This window comes from Phyllostomus discolor, chromosome 8, assembly GCF_004126475.2.
Source record: "Phyllostomus discolor isolate MPI-MPIP mPhyDis1 chromosome 8, mPhyDis1.pri.v3, whole genome shotgun sequence".
NCBI classification, from domain to species: domain Eukaryota; kingdom Metazoa; phylum Chordata; class Mammalia; order Chiroptera; family Phyllostomidae; genus Phyllostomus; species Phyllostomus discolor.
The window spans coordinates 18,593,175-18,614,090 of record NC_040910.2 but is presented as its reverse complement, the minus strand read 5'-3'; positions in this window follow the sequence as shown (position 1 = coordinate 18,614,090).

Here is a 20,916-nt window from a genome sequence, read left to right as displayed (position 1 = left end):
CAAGTATTTTCTAAAAAAAATTCTATATAAGAATTCCACTACAGTGTCATTTAAACATAGTGAAAGTTAGATTTTAAAATGGGCAGAGGACTAGACATTTTTCCAGAGAAGACATACAGATGACAAAGGAACAGTAGATGACACAACAGACACCAGAAAAGATGCTCCACATCATTAATCATCAGGGAAATGCAAATCAAAACCATAATGAGGTGTCACCTCATACACATCAGATTGGCTATTATCAAAGTGACTACAAACAACAAATGTTGGCAAGGATATGAAGAAAGGAAAACCCTTGTGTGGTGTTGGTAGGAATGCAGACTGGTGTAGCCACTATGGAAAACACTATGAGGGCTCCTTAAAAAAACTAAAAATTGAATTACCATATGACCCAGGAATTACACTTCTGGGTACCTTTCTGGAAAAAAAAGCACTAATTCAAAAAGATATGTGCATACCTGTGTTCATTGCAGCATTATTTACAATAGCCAAGATATGGAAACAACCTAGTTATCCGTCAATGGATGAATGGATAAATAAAATATGATTTAAATACACAATAAAATATTGAGCCATAATAAAAGGAAATCTGCCAATTGGGACAATATGGATGGACCTTGAGGTCATTATACTAAGTACAGTAAGTCAGAGAAGGACAAACACTGCATGGTCTCACTTATGCATGGAATCTAATCTAAGGAGCAAACCCAAGCTTATGGGCACAGAGAAGAGACTGGTGGTTGCCAGAGGCAGGAGTCAGGGGTGGGCAAAATGGGTGAAAGATCAAAAGGTACAAACTTCCGGTTTTAAAATAAGTAAGTCACAGGGATGCAGTGCACAGCATCTTGACTATTGCTAATAATATTGTATTGTACATTTGAAAGTTGCTAAGAGTAGATACTAAAAGTTCTCATCATAAGAAAAAAATTGTAATTATGTATGATGATGGATGTTAACTAGACTTACTGTGGAATCATTTCACAGTATATATTGGGTTGGCCAAAAAGTTTACTGGGCCCTGGCTGGTGTGGCTCAGTGGATTGAGCACTGGCCTGAAAACCAAAGGTCACCAGTTCAATTCCCGGTCAGGGCACATACCTGGGTTGTGGGCTAGGTCCCCAGTTGCAGGGGGAGGGGTGCTCAAGAAGCAACCACACCCTGGCTGGTGTAGCTCAGTGGACTGAGTGCGGGCTGCGAACCAGGCATCGTGGGTTCAATTCCCAGTCAGGGCGCATGCCTAGGTTGCAGGCCATGACCCCCAGCAACCGCACATTGATGTTTCTCTCTCTCTCTCTCACTCTCTCCCTCTCTCTCTCTCTCTCTCTCTCTCCCCCTCTTTCCCTCTCCCTCTCTCCCCTCTCTAAAAATAAATAAATGAAATCTTTAAAAAAAAAAAGAAGCAACCACACATTGATGTTTTTCTCCCTCTCTTTCTCCCTCCCTTCCCATAAATAAATAAATAAATAAAATCTTAAAAAGTCCATTGGGTTTTTTTCTATAAGATGGCTCTAGTAGCTCTTAGTTGACTTTAACTTCATTTGAAACAATTTTGTCCGGTTGTATTGTGACAGATGTCACATCAGCGTGTGTTTTAAAAAAAACATATCAAAATTGGTGAATTTTTGTGTAGTCATTTTAATACTAAAGACAGAAGAAAATACACAGCATATTAAGCTTTATTATTTCAAGGATGGTAAAATTGCAACTGAAATGCAAAAAAAGATTTGTGCAGCGTATGGCCAAGGTGCTGTGACTGATCAAATGTGTCAAAAGTGGTTTGAGAAGTTTCATGCCAGAGATTTCTCGCTGGACAATGCTCTATGGTCAGGTAGACCAGTTGAAGTTGATAGCGATCAAATCAAGCATTAATTGAGAACAATCAATGTTATACCACGTGGGACATAGCTGACATACTTAAAATATCTGAATCAATAATGTTATTGGTGAAAATGAAAGAAGTCTTTTTTTATTTTATGGAAAAAAGTAAATGAACTTTTAGACCAACCCAATACAAATATCAAATCATTATTCTGTACACTCAAAACTAATACATTAAATATCAATTATACTTCAATTTTAAAAATTTTAATGGTATTTGACCAAAACTTTGATGGAGTTTGTACATTTTCTATGGGTCAGGACTGGATAAAGAAAATATTTCCTATGAAAAAAGAATACCAACACTGACATGACATGGAGATAGAAAGCTATATTCAAGGAATGAAAAATAGTCCAGCTCAGCCAAAAATGAGTAAAAACCAAATAAACAGCTTTGTAAAAGCTCATACAAGTTAGGAAGACACAGTGACATTCGTGGCATTATCTCTGTGTTCCGGGTTGGATATATGTAAATCACTTCATTGATAAGATTGGTTTTTTTTTAAGTTTTTATTTATTTATTTTTAGAGAGAGAAGGGAGGGAGATAGAGAGAGAAAGAGAGAGAAACATCAGTGTGTGGTTGCTGGGGGGCATGGCCTGCAACCCAGGAATGTACCCTGGCTGGGAATCGAACCTGCGACACTTTGGTTCGCAGCCCGCACTCAATCCACTGAGCTACGCCAGCCAGGGCAAGATTGGGTTTTTACAGGGGGTTTGTGGAGTATCTCACTGAAGGGCTTCTTGGGTCCATAAAGTTTTTTAAGGTTCCCTGCTCTTAGCCCCTCTTGATATGATTTGGTCCGGTTTTGTGTTAACATAGTCATCTGGCATTTGTGACATCTGAGGATATTGTGGGTGTTCTTCCTCCTGTCTTTACAGGAGTCGCCCACTCTAACTGGTCAGTGATCAATTTGCCTCTTAAAAACAGAGGTAAAAACCCTAGCATTTTCCAAGCCATCTATTCCTTTTGTTCTCTACTGTTTTGTCTACTGTTACAGTCCTAAGAATGCTTGCCTTTTATCTTTTAGGTTTCTCACAAATTAAATTCTCTTCATGTCCTACCGCATATATTTAATACTGGATGCTTTAGCCTCAGTCCCAGGCTACAGAATGACACATTAAACTCTTAGATATTTAGGAAACCTACCGCCAGTTTCAAGAGCTTTCTCTGAGTAGACAGTGAGAGATTATAATTAAGTTGCTATGTGGAATTTTAAAACGGAAAAATTCAACAGAAAATTATAGCCACAGTGAACTCTTGATTATTAATAGGATAAAACTTCATGAATAATTGAAATCCACAGGTCAGCCTAATAAAATCTGCTTCCCTCTGTCTTAGTCCATTCAGGCTGCTACAACAAAACACCACAGACTAGGTGGCTTGTAAGCAACAGAAATCTATTTCTCACAGTTCTGGAGGTTGGAAGTCCAAGGTCAGGGTGCCAGCATGATGGGGTGAGGGCCACCTTCTTGGTCACGACCTTCTCATGGAATCTTCACATGGTGGAAAGGGTAAGGGAATGCTCACCGGCCTTTTTTTAAAAAAGATTTTATTTATTTATTTTTAGAGAGGGGAAAGGAGGGAGAGAAAGAGAGAGAGAGAGAGAGAGAAACATCAGTGTGTGGTTGCCTCTCGAGTGGCCCCCACTGGGGACCTGGCCCACAACCCAGGCATATGCCCTGACTGGGAATCGAACCTGCGACCCTTCAGTTCACAGCCCGTGCTCAGTCCACTGAGCTATGCTAGCCAGGGCTTCACAGGTCTTTTATAAAGGCACTATGCCATTCACAAGGGCTCCACCACATGATCTCATCACCCCTTGGAGGCCCTACCTCCTAAGACCACCTTGGGGGTTAAGTTTCAACATCGATATTTTTGAGGGACATATTCAGACTATAGCACCCTCTATGTCATTAGCCCTTACTTCCTATCTTAATTCCCATTTAATTCAAAACTCAAATCATCCAAAATTTGGAAAATGATAGGACTATAAAATTCACTGTTATAGTTAGCAAAGGGATTATTGTTATAAATGAAATGTATGCAAATGAAAAATTATGGGAACTCACATTAGAACACAGCCACACCCTGGCTGGTGTGGCTCACAGGATTGAGTGCAGGCCTGTGAACCAAAGGGTTGCTGGTTCGATTCTCAGTCAGGGCACATGCCTGGGTTGTGGGCCAGGTCCCAGTTGGGGGTGCATAAGAGGCAACTACACATTGAGGATTTTCTCCCTCTCTTTCTCCCTCCTTTCCCCTCTGTCTAAAAATAAATAGAATCTTTAAAATATATATTTAAAAAAGAACACAGCCACATAATCCAAATGTGTGAGTCCTGGACATTATTCAATAGGGCTTTTTATTCCATTAGAGAAGCAAAAGAGATATCAGATTGAAACAGTGTCCAAAGGAAAGTATTAAAAACATAGCAGTCCTTCCAATACAAAAATCTATTCGAAAGATGTACTGAAAATTCAAGAATAAGGACCAATAGGAGATGCCTGTTCCCAGTGAGGCTCAGTATTTAAAGAAGCAACATAAAACAGGGGTTCACAAAGTGTGCATCCTCCCCACTCATGACAGCATCAGCATCATTGTGAACTTGTTAGAAATGAAAATGCTGGGTTTGGGGCCCAGCAAAATGGTTTAGCAAGCCTGCCGGGTGATTCTGATGAACTGTCAAGTTTGAGTACTGCTGGTGTAAAACACGGGGAAAATATTTAAAGGCCAACTCATTTACATTCCTCTGCTTCTAAAGAGCCCAAGGATTTGGCCACCTGCGAGTTACCTATGATTTTGCCAAATGAAAACTGTAAGATCTAGCATTTAAAACGGCATGTATGATGTCCCAGGATCAAACTAGTTCCTGATCTGAGCCCGTGAGGGTTTGCTGCTCTCCGTCTCAGCCATCGGGCTTAACTCGGTGACATAAAACACTCAGCCCCCTGGTTCCTCCCTTTATCCTCCACTTCTCCTTACCCGCTTCCAGGCTTCTCTGTACCCACAGTCTCTCCCAGTGAATTTCATTTTCTAATTGTTTCCCAGGACTTGTGAAAATATAATTGATGAACAGTGACATTTCCAAAGTATGTAAATTTAGAAAAAAAATCAAGGCCTTTATCCGTAGCCTGAGTTTTCAGTTCTGCAGTATAAAAAGCTATATCTTTTTTTATTCTATGCTTATTTATAGTTCTTTAGCATATTTCATTTGCGGGCATATTTCATTTGCAGGCATTTTTCCATTTGAGTGTGTTTCATGGAGTCAGAGTATGATGCCATTAAGATAAAATAATTGCCATTATTTATCAAAGAGGCATGGGATGCAGTTATAAAAAATAATAGCATAGGCAGTTTATCATTTAACAGCTCTTTCTGAATGTATAAATTGTTGAAGTTGGATTCTCTCTAATATCACTAAATAGTTTGGCCTGGCAGTTGTTATCTGTCAGTAAATACAGATACTCCTTAACTTATAATAAGTTTATGTCCCAATAAACCCATTGTAAGTTAAAAATATCCTAAGTTGAAAATGCATTTACTACACCTAACCTACTGAATGTCATAGCTTAGCCTAGCCTACCTGAATCACGCTCAGAACACTTCCATTAGCCTGCAGTGAGGCCAAATCATCTTGCTGCCACTGTCCAGCGCCATAAGACAGTACCATAGCCTGGTAAAAGACCAAAGTTCAAAATTCTAAGTGAGGTTTCTACTGGTTGCCTAATGCTTTTGCATCATCGTGAAGTCAAAAAATCCTAAGTGCAATTATGCTAACTCAGGGACTGAGTATTGGGGAAGGCAATATACTGACTTAGAAACATTGGAATGCGTGCATTTCCCCCCTTCTCCCAAACCTACCAGCTGTCTTTCACTACAAGAAGTAAAGCAAATAAACAGCGATTATCACACTGTGAACTGTTGCTCAATTTTATAATGGTGGAAATCTTTCTAGCACAGTGATCTCATCCTTGGTTGCCTATTAAAATTGCCCGGGGAGCTTTTAAAAGTTCCCATGAATGCCCAGGCTATATCCTAGAACAATTACATAAAAATCTCTGGGGGTGGAATATTAGTGGTTTTGTGAAGCTTCTCTAGGTACTTCCAGGGCAATCAAGGTCGGGAACCACTGTTCAAGTTAATCAAGGTCCTTTTACAGAAAGGATTCTGTTTAGACACAGAATCTGAGGACATGAATGAGACATTATTAATAATTATTATCAGCTACTAAAAACCTTAGCTCAAAACCATTTCATGTCACTCCATTTATTCAAAAGTCTTTAGTCGTTATACAAAAACTAACTCAAAATGGATCCAAGAGCTAAACATAAGAGCTAAGTATAAACCTCTGAAAAGAAAATATAGGGAAAATGTTTCATAACATTGGATTTGGTAATGATAGCTTGGACATGACATCAAAAGCACAGGCAAGAAAGGTGAAAATGAATTGGACTACATCAAAATTAAAGACTTCTGTGCACCCAAGGACACAATCAAGAGAGTGAAGAGCAGCCTATGGAATGGGAGAAAATAGTGGAAATCACATATCCGATAAGGGCTGAACATCCACAATATAAAAAGAACTCCTACAACTCAACAGCAAAAAACAAACAACCCAGTTTAAAAATGGGCAAAGGACTTGAGGAGACATTTCTAGAAAGAAGATGCACAAGTGGAAACCAGCACATGAAAAAAATGCTCAACATCATCAATCATGAGGAAAATGCAAATCAAAACCACAATGAGATACCACCTTAAGCTCATTAGGATAGCTGTTATTAAAAAAAGACAACAACAACAGAATAACAAGCACAGGCACACCTTGTTTCATTACACTTTGCTTTATTGCTCTTCACAGGTGCTGCCTATTTTACTAATTGAAGGCAAGACTCTCCACCAGGAGAGAGAGCACAGCTGGCTTCATACCAATACTTTATTGTGGTGGTCTGGGGCCAAACGTGCAGCATCTCCCAGATACGCCTGTATTGGCAAGGATGGGGACAAATTGGAACCTCTGTGCACTGTCAGTAAGAATGAAAAAATGGTGCAGCTGCTATGGAAAACATTACAGTGATTCCTCAAACAACCAAAAATAGATCCAGCAATTCCATTTCTGAGTAGTTATCGTACCCAAACGAACTGAAAGCAGTATCTCAAAAAGATTATTTGAATACCCGGGGTCATAACAGCATTATTCACAACGGCAAAGAGGTAGAAGCAACCCAAATGTCCATTAGCTGATGAACAGACAAACTACCTGTGGAAAAAGTATTCATTTGTGTTCTGAGTACATGGCAAACTCAAACGGGTATTATTGTTCTAAGTCTATTCGTAGTATTGTAAATAGCACCTGATACTTAGTGAGTAATCACCACATGCTCAGAAAGATTCTGTGCATTTGTGACAGCCAGATGCTCCTCTCAAACCTCCAACCATATCAGTCTGGGCCTCAGATACTGGGCTCTGAAACTCTGTCCTTTTTGGACCAAGCTTCCCATGGGCTGCTCTGAGCCAATGCCTGATTGTGGTGGGAGTAGCAAAGCAGGCCCAGTCCTGGAGACACCAGACTCCCCTGACAAGCAACTCACAGGAGGCCTCCCCAGCAGCCTCGCCAGGCCTTGATGCAGCAGCCTGCACGGAGTCTAGGATGCCCCCATCCGAGCTGCCTCCCTTCTCTGCCCCAGCCACGGGCTGACTGGCGCACAGTCAGAAGGCTCAGGCTCTGCCCATCCTTCTATCTTCTCTCTGGGAGGAAATCTAAAAATAATCCTGCATCTTTAATCCTGCCTCTCACACAGCCTGGCCTAACACAGTAAACCTATTATTTCAGTCAATGCTTATAATGATTGTCCTGTGATTGTTTCCACTTTATAATTAGGAAAACTGAGGTTTACAGAGCTCATAAACTCATCAGTGGTAGAATTAGGATTTCAAACTCTAGACTTTCTGAGCCCAAAACCAACACTTTCAATCACTACCTGAGTAGCACCAATTATAATGTGGATGGTTCCTTGCTAAATGTTTGTGGGTTTTTTATTTAGGAAAAAAAATGTTCTAAATATGAGAAAATACAGACAAGAGTATAATAAATATCCACATACCTAATAACAATTAAAAGAAGGATCAGGTTTTCAAATGAGCTCCTGATTTTTTAAAAATACACAAGTAATACAACACTGCACTCAAACACTACAGACGGAATTCCCAGCTCAGGCCCCCTGCCTTCCTCTCTCCTCACAGGCAACCGTTTTAATGCTTTTGCTGTGTCCTTCCGATCCATGTTTCTTATAATTTTAACAAACACATCTATAGCCATAAAAACATATTGTTTTGTGTGTTTCTAAATTGCATTAATGGATGCATACTGTCTGTATGTCCTTTTTTTATTTGCAGCCTGCTTTTTTAACTATAAGTGATACTTTTAAGATTGATTCATGTTTCTAGCTCATTCTTCTAAACCAGTGATTCTCAACAGGAGGGGCCATTTGGCAATATCTGGAGATATTCGGGGTTGTCATAACGGGAGGGGAAGAACAGGCACTATTGGCACCAAGTGCGTAGAGGCCAGGGATGCTGCTAAATATCTGCACGGGACAGACCCCCCCCCCCGCAACAAAGAGCTGTCCAGTCTAAAACGCCAGTGCCACGACTGAAAACCCCTGATTGAAGCCGGCGATTATGAGTGTGGTCTCTGGCCAGCGGGTTCAGCATCACCTGAGAACTAGTTAGAATGCAAATTCTAGGGTTATGCCTCTCACCCAACGAATAAGACACTTGGGCTGTGGAGCCGAGCAATCTGGGGTCTAGAAAACCCTCCAGATATTTCTGACGCTCACTAAAGTGAGAACCATTGATCCATAAGCTGTTGAATAGTATTCAAATGTATGGAAACACCCCAGTTTATTTATCCTGGGAACCATTTCACATTTAGTACAAAAGCAATGCTCTCTGTATGTGATGCTCCTTTGTCTTCCCATAAAACATACCCTGTAACAAACTCAAATGGATTATTTTTGTAATGATAAACATCTACCTAATGCTTACCATGTGCTTAGCATTGTTCTACATGTTTTTTCATCTATTAATTACTTATAACAACCCCAGGAAGTAGGTGCCAGTGTTATCCACTTTCACAGCTGAGAATCCAGGTAGTTAAGTAATGTGCTCAAAGCCACACAACTAAGTGTCTGGCTGAGCCAGCATTGGACCCAGGCTGTCTGGGAGTAGAAGCGGTTTCCTTAACATGATACAGTCTCAGAAAAATAGGCCATGGCATTTTGGTTTAATGTTCAGAACTTAGTGCATCCAAACATCTAACAAAAAAATATGTGACCATCAGAAACAAGGTGTCCACGAAGATGGAGTTTAATCTGCATGTGACATGCTTCCACCAAGCTCAGAATCCGCACTTTGTCTAAGATACCTCAAAGCACCTGCTCCAGCCACAATATAGGCATTTTTTTATATTTGTGTCACTAAAGTGTGAGCCTCAATATGAAGTTTGGAGGAAGAATCTGGCTTCTCCACACTTTTTTCCTAAGATTAAAAAAAAAAGATTTGGAATTATGTTGAGTTCTGGTCTAAGCACATAAAAAAATAGGTGCTGCAACCTTAATGGTTTATTTGTTTGTTTGTGTGTTTGTTTGTTTGTTTGTTTGTTTATAGAGGGAGGTTAAGGGAGAGGGGAAGAGAAAAATTGATGTGTGGTTGCTTCTTGCATGCCCCCCAAAGGGGACCTGGCCCACAACTCAGGTATGTACCCTGGCTGGGAATCAAACCAGTGACACTTAGGTTCACGGGCCCACACTCAATCTACTGAGCCACACCAGCCACAGACTTAATGGTATTTTTTTAAACCCCAAAAGAAAACACCTTAATCACCTTTAAACATTTAACTGTGGTGTTAAGTCTTCTTGAAGGTCACATTCTGTTCTGATGTGGCATGAAAAGTTAACTGACTTTCATGCTAAAATATTCACAGTGCCACTAGGCGTGGAACATGCTGGCCACGAGAGCACTGCCGTGGAGGGGAGCTATCGGTATGAGGGGTGGGCCCGTTCTTCATTAGGAAGAACTCTCCTGCACATTGCAGGAACTGTAAACATCCCTGCTCCCCACCTCTAACTGCCAGGAGTGACACCAGTCATGTGACAACCAAAAATGCTGCCAGACATTTCTGAATGTCCCCTAATGCCTAGATACTCAAAATGTGGCCCTTGGACCAGCAGCATCCCTGTCACCTGGGAGACTGCTAAGAATGCACGAGGTAGGGCCCACCCCTAACCTAGAAAATCAGAAACTGCATTTTCACAAGATCTTAGGTGATTTGTAAACACATTACATTTTGAGAAGCGGGGCATGACCATCTGTGAAGAACCATCCCTAGAGAAACTCTGCCTATGTATATCAGATGGCACATACAAAAATGTTCAGACTCAAGATGCTAAACATCTTACAAAGCTGTTCTACCTGTCATTGAAAATCGGTTAACTTAGAGCATTTCTGATAAGTGAAGCTGGCATTCAGTGGGATGCCGAGGCACACGTTCGGATGAGCACAAGTCCACTGAACTTGTTGGCGCCGTTCAGAGCATCCTTGTCTGTAGTCAATTACCTGGAGATATAAAGCAATGTCCTGCTTTCTTGTTTGAACATGTTTGTGTTGGATTGTGTTCAGTCAGATGCAATGAAAGAGCCCTGGAAACACAGGTCAGGCCAGACTAGGAAGAGCCTTAGAGGCTAGGCTGAGGAACATCAGCAGGGACTCTCAACCAGGGGCCTGTGACTAGGAGACCGCAGCATCGAGAGGCTGATCCTATCGGCCTTTTGGTCAACCGTGACCTGGAACAACTTCGCTCACTTATCCTGGTGTGCTGGTGACCATTTATATGTGAGCTTGATGAAAAAATATTGGGAATTGTTGTCGTTGGCAATGGGAAACCCCTGAAGGCCGGTTTGTTAGTTTGTTTCATTGTACATTGTGGTAAAATACCCATAGCATATAATTTACATCTTAACCATTTTTAAGTGCACAACTCAGCTGTGTTAAGTACATTCACATTGTTGTGCAAACAATCACCAGAGCTCTTTCCACCTTGCAAAACTGAACTCTGTTAATTAAATAACAGCCCCCCTTCCCCCCTTCCCCCCACCCCTGGCAACTTCCATTCCACTTTTGGTCTGTACCTGACTGCTCTGGAACCTCATAAAAGTGAAATCCTACAATATCTGTCCTTTTGTGACTGGCTTATTTCACTTAGCATAATTTCTTCAAAGTTCATCTATGTTGTGGTGTGTGTCAGGGCTATTATGAGTGGGTTTTGAAAGGACAGGATTAAGGTTTCCCTCTTCAAAACAAAATAATTCTCACTGGGCAGCCTCCTCATGGTTGTGCCAGGACACCCTGGTTTGGAAGAAGCAGATTAGGGGGAGCTCTATGCCCCAATATGATGCATTTCCGGTAGAGAAAACATATCTGGTTTATGTTCACTGAACCCAGGAGCCTCCAAATTGACACAATAGTAAGTAATCATTTTTTCTCAGAGGACACTTCACTCTTGTAGTTCTATTCAAGTCAAGTAGAAAATTCCTGTTAGTTTCAATGAAAGAGCCTGAAAGAACTGCTTAACCAGAAAGCTGTGCGGTGTCCGATTTATCCTGCTCAGTGGGTCCTGTGTGTGATAGGACGTGGTGACTCCAGGAATCAAAACTGGATGACTCAAAATACAGAAGAGAGTTCGCTTCGGAATCTATTTGGTTGGTTTTTGTTTATGGCAATTTGTAATCTTACCTTTTAAAAATATGTATTGCATTACTTTTCACCCATTAAAGGGCTAGTTCTATTCTCCTTTAATCATTAAGAGAATAGAATTTTTCTCAAGTAAGGATTTACAGTGAAGTCATTTCTTTCTACAGCCTTGGAGACAGTTACCTGTGAATACTAATGAGTTGTTGCTGTGTGTGTGTGTGTGTGTGTGTGTGTGTGTGTGTGTGTCTGATTGGCTGGTTGGTTGTGACTCAGCCAGTGGCCTTAGAGTGGCAAGATAAGGAAATGCATTTCTCTGGAGAGGAAAATTCTTCCTGTTGACTTAATCCTTATCTCCAAGCTCTCCTATGTTTATTTTTCTTCACATATACAATACATTAAAAATGTTTAACAGCAGCTTCCCAGGCAGTGAAAGAGAATGATCCCTGGAAGATGGGAGAGAAGCAAGGGGAACCCTGGGATTGCTGCTTCGGGAGAGGTTCCAGGCTGTAGCACAGGGAGGGGATCCAGGCACAGCCCAGTGGGCTCTCCGAGTTAGGATGGAGCCGACAGTGTGAGGAAACCAAGACGGCCAGTGTTCACAAGACAGAGGACCAGAGAAGAAAAGCTACACAGGGAGACAACGCTGAAGAGACACAGAGGCTCCATTAAGTGTTCAGCAGAGTACGGATCAGTGCGTGCTTGTGAGGAGACTACCCAGGTCAGAAGGAAATGTTATTTGAAAGGCACAAACTACCAACACTCACTCAGGAAGGACTGAATAACTTAAATAGCCCTATGTATTCATTAACAAAAATGGAATATGTAGTTAAGAACCTTCCCCAAAAGAAAGTTCTAGGCCCAGCTAGCTTTATTGGTGAATGCTACCAAATATTTAAGAAAAAAACAGTATCAATTATAAACACACTTTTCAGAAGATATAAAAGGAAGAAATATTTTCTGGTTCATTCCATGAGGCCATCATTACCCTGACACCAAAACCAGACAAATATATATTATAAGAAAACTGTAGATCAATATCACTCATTAACATAGACATAAAAATCCTAAACAAAATATAACAATATATAAAAAGGATAATATATCATGACCAAGTGGGGTTTACCCCCGGAATGAAAAGTTATCTTAACGTTAGCAAATTAGTCAATGTAGTTCACCATTTTAAACTAAAAAAGAAAAACTACATGATATACGAATAGATACAGAAAGGCATTTTTTTAAAATCCAACATCCATTTTCTCAGAAAACTAAAGAACTTCTTCCACCTCATGAAAGGCATCCATGAAAAATCTACAGCTAATATGATATTTAACGGTGACAGAATGAACATTAATCCTAAGATCAGGAGCCTAGCATGGATCAAGAATTCTTTTCAACATTTTACTAAAGGTTATAGAAAGGAAGAAGTAAAACTGCTCTTATTTTCAGACAACATGATCATCTGGATAGAAAATCCAATAAAATCTACACAATAGCCACTGGAACTAACAAGTGAGTGTAGCAAGGTTGAGGGAGACAAGATCAATCCATATACAAAAACCAATACTACGAAACTAATCTATTATATACAGTAGTGGATATGTGTCATTATATATTTGTTAAAACCCACAGAAGGTACCACACAAAGAGTGAAACCTATGTAGCATAAACTATAGGTTTTAGTTAATAATAATATATCAATATTGGTTCATCAACTATAACAAATGCTCCACAACAATTCATGATATAAATAAGATGGGAAGCCAGGGGTGAGCAGGGTGGAAAACTCTATACTTTCCAATTTTCCTTTAAAACTAGCACTGCTCTAAAAAAAAGTCTATTAATTTTTAAAATTAAATTAGATAAATGTACAATTAAATAAATTATGTCAATTTTCCCCAAACTGATTTCTAAATTTAATGCCATCCCAATAAAATCCCAGGTGATAGGCAGAAACTGACAAGTGATTCTAAAATTCATATGGAAATGCAAAAGTTGGATGACTAACACTACCTGATTTTGAGACTTATCATAACACTGTAATATTCAAAATAGAGCCCTGGCAAGTGTGGCTCAGTGGATAGAACACCAGCCTGGGATCAAAGGGATGATGGTTTGATTCCCAGCCAGGGCACATGCCTGGGTTGAGGGCCAGGTCCCTGGTTGGGAGCATATGAGAGGCAACCAGTTGCTGTATCTCCCACACATTGATGTTTCTCTCTGTCTTTTTCTCCCTCACTTCCCATTTCTCTAAAAATAAATAAATAAAATCTTTTAAAAATAAAACAAATAGATACTACGAGGGAAGTGTAGATTGGAGTACTCTTTCCATGTATCATTTAAGAAATGGCTGAAAAGTCTCTGACCTAGCAGTTCATTTCTAGCAAATTCTGCTAAAAAAAATCAAAGATACACACCAAAACAAAGATATTAAATCATCACTATTCTTAGTGGTTAAAGACTAAAAAATAAAATTGTAGTACACATTTGTGTTAAAATAAGTATACAGCCCAGCCATCAAAAATCATGTATTTGATGACATGAGGAAAAGTTCAGTATATGTAGTTATGTAAATTTAGAGGTCACAAAACAATAAGCTCCTATGTTGTTTAAAAATATCTGTTTATATATCAGGAAGAATACATAACAAAATATAGTTCTAAGTGAAGAAATTACCATTCTTCACAAAAATCACATAATTACTTCCGTAATTTTAAAAAGGTTTGACATTTTTGAAGTTCTATGATTGGAAAAATATACTTATCAAAAATTTTTTTTGTATGAAAAAATGATGGTTGTGTCAAATGACATCTAACAGGCTAAGACCCTGTTTCAGAAACGAAGAAGAAAGTCCTCTCTGTAGATGACCGTGAGACATACCTTCAGAGCTTTGTCTCTCCCGCCCCGTTCACTCAGCTGTGTTTGTCTCTCATCTTGGAGTCAGTCTGTACCGGCTATCATTTCTTTTTTTTTTAATAAGTATTATTTTTTAAGTTTGATTTTTTAAAGATTTTATTTATTTATTTATTTTTAGAGAGGGAAGGGAGAGAGAAAGAGAGAGAGAGAGAGAGAGAAACATCAATGTGCAGTTGCTGGGGGCCGTGGCCTGCAACCCAGGCATGTGCCCTAACTAGGAATTGAACCTGCGATGATTTGGTTCGCAGCCCGCGCTCAATCCACTGAGCAATGCCAGCCAGGGCATTTCTTACAGTTTTAAATAAGATCTGCACATGCTTTCCACAGGAAATTTGAAAGGTACAGAAAAAGTATTTAGAAAAATAAGCACGTATCTATATATATATCACTGCTGATGTGTTCTCACGTTTCATTGCTCTTTCCAGCACTTGTGAGGGTGCTTCCCAACCCCTGGCCCATAGAAATGGATGGTCCAGTCCATTTGCAAACATGGAATCGGCCCCATGAAGCAACATGACCTCACCTGAGTGTGATAAAATCACAAAATTGTTCATCCTTTTGCATATGGTGGGATGGACATTTACTATTTGTTTTGGGATTTTCCTCATTAATTTCCTTCTAACTATAAAGTATTCATATTCATTATTTTATAAATTAGAAGACATTATTAAAAATCAACAGTGATTCTACCATTAAGAGATTATCACTGCTAACTTCAGGGTTTTATTCTGTGCAAAGATATATAAACACACCTTAATAAAACTAGGATCTCACTACATATTATTTGGATTGCTTTTACATTTTCTAATGATCATTTCTCCTACCTTTCGACGGTACCCTGGTATTTCTTTGTATGAATATACCACACCTCATTTGGTCAGCCCCCACATCATTTGACATTTTGGTCATTTCCATTTTTTTTCAAGGCACGCCCAGTTCACTGAGATATGAGGACACGTAACTAAGTCCTACAGAGACCATCAATTTAGTTTTGTGCTTCGCACACTATTTATGATATGTTGTTTGGGGGGGGTTGGTTTTGGTTTTGGTGGGGGTTTTTTGGCGGTGGGAAGGGCGATGGATGATAGGGGGAGTAAATGTGAAGGAGTACAAGTGGAAATAATGTGCTCCACCTAGGTCAAGGAGAGCCGAATTTGTTCCTTTGGGGGGATTCTCTGTTACCCCGCCCTCGGCCATTCCCCTCCAGCTCCCACTGTCCGCTGAGCTGCACTGCACCCCTGTGGCCGAAGCGCGGCACTGTAGCACCGGAACACCCGATTGTGGTGCTTTGGGGGAAAGCCATTTGGATTCATTTCCGGACAAATTTTTACAATCCAATTTAAAACTAATTTTTTCTTCAACTCACAAGTAGGAAATGCACAAGCTCAATGCGATAGAATGTGTGGGATATTTTTGTCTGTAACAAACACTTCTTTAGAGCCCTGGACACTTGAATTAAAAAAAAAAAAAACTCACCACTTAGGTCCCCTGCTCTTTTCTCCGCTTCCACCCTGGTCGCTCTGCCCTTAGGCACTGCCCTCTAGCCATAATGAACTACGCGCAAGTCCCCAAATGGGTCAGCTTCCTGATGCTTACTGGACTGCACACGTGCTGAGCAAACCCCACACCACCCCCCCTCCTTCTGACTCCTAAATCTCAGTTCAGACTTAGACTCCTTTTAGTTCCCTAACAGGAGGTAGATGTTGATTGCTGCTGGGAGCTCCCCCAGCTCCAGGCAGTTCATTGCTGTAAACTCATCTGCCTCCCCTATGGGACCGCAGGGTCCTTGAACACTCATGTGACTCCTCAATTTGCCCATCACTCTTCTTGACTCAAAGACAGTAAGTCTCAAGCAGAATGTAGGAATCCAGGATGTTTCAGGAAAGCACACAAACACGGATCGTATAGTATATTCTCTCAATTAAGCTCCACCGTACTCGATTCTGCCAATATTTATGGATGACTACTCTGTCCCCAAGTCCTCAATGATAGCATGGGATGGGAGAAGGGAGAAGAGAAAAGCTGTGGACTAAGGAACTGATATGTCTCCTGTGGTTAACTTTGCACAATTTATTATTCCTGCACAGACAAAACTTGAGGTATTGAGGTCCAATATCTGGACCTCACTGGAGAAGGTAGGCTCATGCCTGCATTTTTTAAAGCATTGTTTGGTCACCCCCATAATTCCAATATAAAGCTAAGGCTGAGAATTTTGCCCCCAGAGTAGCTGAATTACTGTGGGAAACTCCTGAGTCCTAAAGTCTTAAACCGTGAGCAATAATGGTGGGAATTTCAGATGTGTTCATGGAATACTATTTGAGGACTGGAGTAATGTAAGAGGTCTCCTAGTCCTGCCTGCCCAGCATCCATTCCTCTTCCTTCTTCTAGGAGCACCTTGATTTCCCTTTGGAGAATCACCCCTTTCTTACTCTAAGTCCTTGCATTTGAGGTAGGGCTGATTTTCATCCTTGCTCCCCCACTACTCTCTCCAATCATACACACACACACACACACACACACACATGCAAGTGGTACATGCATGCAAAGGTGGTAATGCACACACAGCCCACCCGAGCTCTGAACTTGCTCTTTTCCAACCTGAATTGCATGTGGATTCAGTCACATTTGACCCTTTAGACTGAATGTCTAGCCTCAGACCTCAATTATTGAATCAATAAATTCCCTGCCACATTTTTCCCCCAAATGAGATTGAGGTAGGTTGTGTCATTTGCAACCAAAACTTTTCTAAACACAGAAACTTATGAGACTTTCAAACAAGTACCTTTATACTTTTATCTACTTATAGAAAGGGAATACATTAATTGATGTGCCTAATATGTTGAGATTTTTTTCTTATTTTATGATAAGATATACTTTATTGTTCTTAGCAGAGCTTAAGTTCATTAAACATTAAAAGCCCATTTATCTGGTCTAGTTTAGCCCTGTTTAATGTATTTGTTTTGGGTACAGGTTTTAAAAAGCTGTCCACACATGTAAAATGAAGATAATTATTTCACAGAGCTGTTGAAGGTAAAATGAAATAACAAGTGTGAAATCATTTCATGCTGTATAAATGTTGGGTATTTTTACTATGCGTATCATCATCATTTTCATCATCTTTCATTTTCTGTCAGCAAAGTTCCTGGATAGTTATTTATCATTAGTAGTATTGATAGCTGTAAAATGCAAACAGTAATTGAACAAGTAAATAATGAAACCAGGAAATTTGACTCCTTTTAGACTATAATCATCCCAAGAATGTGGTAAAAAATCACTTGAAATAATGTATTCAAGTGTGCTTTGAAAACAAAAGTGCTGTTTGATTATAAGGTACTGTTATCTCAGCCCTGCAGGTCACTGAATCTTTGATGTTGTCCATTTGCATATATGTTTTATTTCAGAGCGCATTAATATCTGATACTTTTCATTTAATTTTAAAACAGAAAACCCACGGGCTGCTTTATAGAATGCAATCTTATACAATGGATGGCTTTATCTTGGTTTTCATTCCCTCTAGCCTCTGCGGCATTTAACCACCCTGACAACCCACTCCTTCAAATTCTTTCCTCCCTTAGATTCAGTGACACTTCATTTTTCAACTTCTTTTTGACCTTTTCAACCACTTTTGATTCCTCCTCTCTTCCCCTTCCACCTCCTAACTCTGGGGATGCCCCCAAGGCTCTATCTCATTCATTCATTCATTCATTCATTCTCTCCCTCTCCTTTATCCTTCTCACTCACTCTCTTTCTTTTTCCTCTCTCTCTCTCTCTCGCCCCCCCTCAGTTTCTGAAGAATTTATCCATTCTCCATTATCTTGCCTCAGTCCAAAATGCCACCTTCCCACTAGCTCCTCCAACACGTATGCCCTGCTACTATCTCATTTTCAATATCTACAGAACCTTTGTAACCACTGCTTCAACTGGCTGCCTTCCAAGTGACCCAGTTCAGTTGCTGATACTGCCATTGTTCCCACATGTCTGCCCTCCTGTTTTCCTCGCTTTCAGTGCCTTTTTCTGGCTCCAAGTACCTCAGTGCCTTGCAGACTCACTTTTCCTCGGCTCTCCCAGGCCCATCACACCGTCCTGCCTGCATCAGTGCCCACTCGTTCTTACTGCTGGTCTCTTTAGCTGTGGACTCCACCTCGTCCTGCCTGACCTGTGGGCTGCAGCTAAATCAGTTTCCTAAAATGCCCCTTTATGAGCTCCACTTTGGTACCCCCAGCACCTACCTTGGCATTGCACTTGATTATTGACAATCATTCCTTTGCTCAGGGGAGTTGATTCATTCTCTCTCTCTCTCTCTCACTGATATCAGTTTCACACTTCTTGCTTGACTAGTTCTTTACAGTATAAATTATTCATGCCATCTTAATTCCAACTGTGTCACCTTTACTCAAGCCAGTCTGGTTTTCCCTTTTATAAACTTACACTGAACTGATAATTAAGACAAACTATTTAGCAATCATTAATTCTCCATTATCAATATATTTTGTCTCCCTAACTAGATTATGATATCCTAAAAGCCCGAAACTCTATTAACTGTCTGCCATAAAACAGTCTTTCGACCCATTCCCTTCCAAAACACTCTTTTACTTCAAATACTGCCTCCAAATACTGCCTCTACTAACGTTTTAAAAAATGTGATATTTTCCTTTGTATATTCATATTTCCCTTTTATTTACACATAGATCCATCACATATATTTACATGTCTCATAGTACCCAGCACCATGCTGGGCACCAGCGGCTTCTCGTGGATTAGTACACACAGAGCTGGGCAGTATTTGACCTTGACCCACTCCTTGGCCTGGAAGTCCAGCACAAAACGGCATCTTGCTGATCTGACATTAAACATCTTTCTCTGGAGATGTAACAACTTAGCATGTCACAGAGTGAATCTTTTGGTACTCAAATGATAGAGCCCCAGATATTTATTTTAGCTTAAAAAAGTGAGACGGGAAAGCAACGATAACAGCCATTGCTAACATGACTGAACAAAAAAATAAAGTACAAATAAAAAAACAACTCCAGGACTTACAAGGAAAGACTGCTTCTGAACGGCTTCAATGTAAAAAAATAAATAAATAAAAGAGGTAATGGTCCAGACCAAGGGACTATTACCAGTCTAGTCTTCTGACATTTCTGGTTTCTTTCTTTCTCTTTTTCTCCCCTACAACAGGGATGACTGAATGATCACCTGGTAGCTGGAGAGAATTAATGGACCTCTTTTCAACCCCTAACTCAAAGCAAGGGAGGCATTTTGAACACTTGGTAGAATCTAATATATTGTGTCGATGCAGGAAGGGGCCTCAGAAATGGAGTCTTTAAGGCTGTATAATTCTGCATGTATTTGAATAATTAAAACTTATGTACCCCCTCCCCCAGCCATCCTTTCATTCCTAGCACACTGCAGACATTAATGACATGAAGCAATAGTGCACTCGCACACTTTCTGAAACAATCGCGCTAATTGTGACCTTGCCAACTCCTAACAAAAATGCCAGTGTGTGTTGCTCTGCAGTTGTGCCCAGTTCTACGAGGAGATAGCAACACTTTTGTCTCCAGCAGCCAGGACCCACAGATGGGTCACTCGGCTGAGGCAGAACTGGGCTACGCTCTTGGCAGATGGATTGGAAAGTTGGCTGACTTGTTTAGAAACCTGACATCCTGGTCATCTCCAGCCTCCGCAGACAGACTCTTCCCACACACAGCTCAGCCTCGCCACCTCCTCTTCCCACCAGCGTTTTCCTTGGAAAGCTCTTTTTTACTACGTATCTCATTTTTGCTCTCTTTCTTTGATGAGTGTATGCTTGCATGTCATATATTATGATACATAAAGATCTCTCTATATATTTGAGATAGAGAGAAGGTTTCTCAACCTCAGCACTCTGAACATCATTTTTTTGGATTCTGTAATTGTTTGCTGGTAGGGATTTTACTGTCATGACAACCAAAACCATCTCCAGACATCGGCAAATGCTCCCTGGTGGAGGAAATTGTCCCTGGTGGAGAAGCACTGACATGGACTGATGTTGAATGGATTGTCTCAATGAATGTCTTGATGGACGGTACATACACGGGGACAATCTACTATAAAGCACAACCATGTAAAAATCCATTAGAACTGAAATAGCAACTGTGAGTCACTTTTACTTCAAAAATATAAAATACAACATAATTACAATATTCAAAAATTAAATGGACCCTTGAGTTTTGCTGTAATTTGTCCTTCTTAATCAAGAATATTTGATATATTAGGCCTTTATTCTGAATAAGGAGGAAAAATATTTCTGTAGGCTGCCCACCTCTCCTATTCTGCCCCATTGGAAGTTTGTACTGTATACGTAGATCCTGTTGTAAGTGCTTAAAAACATTTT